The sequence below is a fragment of the Rhagoletis pomonella genome, unplaced genomic scaffold (assembly GCF_013731165.1).
Source record: "Rhagoletis pomonella isolate Grant_MI unplaced genomic scaffold, Rhpom_1.0 Rhpom_scaffold_00010, whole genome shotgun sequence".
Classification (NCBI taxonomy): Eukaryota; Metazoa; Arthropoda; class Insecta; order Diptera; family Tephritidae; genus Rhagoletis; species Rhagoletis pomonella.
Genome location: NW_023458564.1, coordinates 36,923,580 through 36,927,733, shown reverse-complemented (window position 1 = coordinate 36,927,733; position 4,154 = coordinate 36,923,580). Strand labels below are relative to the sequence as shown.

General features: G+C 33.7%; 2 protein-coding genes across 5 annotated transcripts in view; both read left to right on the top strand.

Moving 5' to 3' along the window:
• Positions 1 to 4,154, top strand: part of LOC118746328 (CTL-like protein 1) — a 46,799-nt gene that overhangs the window by 3,955 nt on the left and 38,690 nt on the right. The window lies entirely within an intron of this gene.
• Positions 1 to 4,154, top strand: part of LOC118746330 (SEC14-like protein 2) — an 80,577-nt gene that overhangs the window by 61,872 nt on the left and 14,551 nt on the right. The gene's annotated exons all lie outside the window — the stretch shown is intronic.

The following is a 4,154-nucleotide window of genomic DNA, read 5'->3' as shown; positions in this document are numbered from 1 at the left end:
TTTGTTTCAAAAACGCATTATCTCAACTGAAAATATATTGAAAATATATTTGGGGTATTCAAAACGTATGTGTCGTATTGTTGTATATCGTAAACTTTAAACGCTTTAAAAACATATTAAGGGGTTCGAAAAGTACCATAAAAGCTATATTATGAATTTTCGTAGTGTTGAAAAACAGTTGGTCGTGGTTTAAAATTCAATAAACGTTTATTTGAGCTTTTAATGTTTACGACATACAACAATACGACACTTACGACACCGTTGTGAATCCCTCAATTTTGTTTTTGAGCCGAATTCCGAAATAGTGCATTCTTCAATCAAATTCTGAGATAGGGCGTTTTTGAAAAAATGTCTGAGCTGAGTAGGGCATTTTCGGACCGGCTGCTGAGATAGGTAAATCTACAACTCAGCCGTCGATATGTAATTTCCACTTTTTTACATACTTGCATTTGTAAATACATATATACATTGCAGAATATTTCCACAGTAACGGCCTAGTTTGTTGGATAAAACAACGGCGTTAGAAAGTACATATTAGGTAATGCATGCACGAACATACTATGTACGTATGTATGTATGTATATAAACGCAAAATCGTTGTCAAACAATCGACATATATAACTTTTATGGTTATTTACAATTTTAATTTGAGCCAAAATGCGCTTTTAGAGTTGAATATGAATTCATTGTTAAAAGCATTTATATTTTTTCAATTTTATTTTAAAGGTGGTACATATGTATGTATGTATCAGAAGTGTGTTTCATTATCCTAATTAACATGACCCATTCAAATGTTTGCTTGAATGTACTGTGATATCGTGATCAGAAGTAATAAATGCGAATGTACAATATGAATGGGCGACTCCTGCGAGTAGTAGTGCCGCTACAACAACAACAACTCCTGCGAAAAGTCTACCGTGTAAAAAAAAAAATAAAAGCCCTATATGTATCTAACTTATTTATAGGCCAATTTGGCGGCTTCTTTCTAATATATATTGCTTATGTAAGCAGATCCATTTTTACTGAAAATGGCCTCTTTAGGTGGCGCCAGGGTCGAGATATTTTGAGAAACCATATTTATGCTCTGATTTGTCTCACATTTGGCATGTTTAGTTGAAACGTAATAAGACATAGATTTGCAAAAAATTAAACCGCTGGTGACGCTGATGTCAAAAGTAGTACGTTTCTTCCCGTTAAAAATTCGATCATGAACAATATTAACAAAACTTTTTTAAATGGATATCTTTAGTAACGTACCGCAAGGTAACGTCACGTCAGATACTTCAGCAGATTAAACATAAAGCAGAAAAGATTTATACATTTAAAAACTTACAAAATTAAGCATAAACATTTCTAATATTACTACAAAAACTTGTATGTAAAAAGTCTTGCCCATTTCGCAATGTTTTGCAATTTTGTAAGCCATATCAAAATCCACTTCTGTTTTTTGTAACGTAACGAAAGCGCGTATATTTACTAATATCTTTAAATCGCTACTAACAACAGATGCAATTTTTTTTACTGAATAAGGGGACATATAATTGCTATGCAAATCTAGAAAAACCATTTTAAAATTTTGACTTTCAATTTTGTCATGCGAGCGTCACGTAAGACCAGATTGGAAATACCCATATGTACATTAGGGTGATTCAGAATAAAATTTATTGTATTTTCTCCTCAGATCCATGCTCAAAGTTTCGTTTAGACGCCAAAATAATGTCCGCGTCGCACTTTTCGATTTCCCATGAGAATAACACAGAAAAATTGTTGTTTTTTTACTTCAGTTTTTTATATTTAGCGAACGATACGTTGTACTGTAAAGGTATTGGAGTATTTTTGTAGAGAATTGAAATTTTTCGATAAGTCAACTCGATCAACGGTTATTCGAGGTCAAATTCGAAAGAATAGTGAATTCGTCTTTGACCTCGCAAATGACTTCAGACCTTTTTCGTCATCCTTTACAGTACAACATATCGTTCGTTAAATATAAAAATCAGAAGTAAAAAAAAAACATTTTTCTTGCGTTACTCTTATGGGAAATCGAAAAGTGCGATGCGGACATTGTTATCATATTTTCTGAGACTTATTTTGGCGTCTAAACAAAACTTTTGAGCATGGTTCCGAGAAAATTTTTTTTCTGAATCACCCCAATCATATGTATATACATATTTCCATACGTACACACAGGGTATGTATGAATGTACATAATATGCATGTTTCTAGTATCATGATGTGCCATCTTTTCACTTTTACTGCTTTAACATACATACATACGCATTTGTTCATACACTTGTGCTCAGCTGATTAAGTTACGTTACATTTTGACCAATTTTGGCTATTTTTCTTTTGTTTATTGAATGTTTATATTTTTTTTATAAGTCTAACACATCACGCAAAAAAAATCATTAAAAATTAACGCGATTTCCTACAAGCTACTAAAATTTAAAAAATGTAACTTAGCTTAATTAGCTGACCACAAGGGTATATTGCCATGCATACATACATACATATGTACTACATTGGAGCAGCGTTAACATTTATGAGTAACTAATCCACATTTAAATCCCGAGTGAGCGGATGGTGCCCTCACTTGAAGAATGTGAGAAGGGAATTGCATACTAAAATTATTATATTGTTTCGTTTTTTATAACTACAAAGCATGTATACTTCTAAATCTATTTCATACCACATATGTATGTATGTATGATTATAAATAATGCTAAGAAATAAAATTCATACAATGCAAAATGAATCTACATACCCACATACGTAGTATGTACATATTATATACCTGTGGGCATTCCATATGAACTACTACAATGACGCCATCGTCTGCGCTCAGCGTATGCATGCATTTATATACATTCGTATGTATGTATGTATGTATGTATATACATTTTTAATAAAACAGAAAAAAATTTGTTAATAAACGATACTTGAAGCACTTTCACTTTGCATCTACCCAAAAGCTGGCGCTCGTAATTAGCATGCAATTATTTGAAGGTATTACTTACCAAAAATAGCCAAAAGATTATAAAAATTGCAAGCCAAAATGGATCAGTACATGTCCGGTACTTAGGCCGGTTCCCTTGCGGCTCATCTCCATCTTTACTTTCAGCACAACCCATTATTTACGAACGCTAAAGAATACTTCCAATTGTTGCGGCAATTTATTTTCAATTTGTAGTTCTTTCAGCGATGAGTAAATCCAAGATTCCGAAACACCTATACGCTAATGAAAATGGATAATTGCAGCTTCTCTCTACCTTAACTTGAAAGAAAAATAAGTAAAAAATTGTTTTTGTTTATACAAATATTCGACTTATGTTTGTATATATGAGTTCCTAATACTCGTACTTTGCTTTTTACCTCCTCTTTATTAATTATTTTTAGCGCGATGCTAGCGCATTACTAAGTTCAACAGGGTCGCATTTAATAACGACCAATAAGTATGGGTTGCAGCTCCGCGCAAAAACTACCTAAAACTCTAGGATTGATGGACAGACCGATTTAGGCGGCGGTTTGCCGCTCCAAGAACAAAAACATAAAACTTTAGTGGGATAGGTATCCGAGGTTGTTGTTGTTGTAGCAGCATACGAAATCCCCAAAGACTTTTTGGGGAGTGTTGCTGGAGTGACAGTCCTTGGCCAGATATAAATCTGGGTCGTTCCGGTTACGTAGACCCGACTGTCGTGGGAACGTAGGTATCCGAGGTATATTGGTTTGGCGAGTACTTTAGCAATAAATTAATTATTTGCCGTATGATCAACAACTACTTCCAATTATAAAATGATTCCCAGAGCTAACTTATAAATTTATTAACCTAACATAGCTAAACTTTCCATTGTAGACGGGGTATTAGTACTAAATAGTTTCAGCCGAAACCCTGTTTGTGGATTGTAAAAGTGGATGGAAGGAAAATTGTTGAGTCTGTTTACAATTCTCTTCATTTGTGATAAATTTTGGAGTTTTGCTTTGTAAATAAAAACAGCAAATTTGGAAAATATTCAAAGATGTCAATGCGACCAGATGACCATCGACGAAAATGGGACAAGACGGAGTATCAGCGGTTGGCGCAAGAGCGACTCCAAACGCAAGCAGCCAAATCTAATCAAAAAGATGAAGGTTAGATTTCCTACATATAACGCCATGGT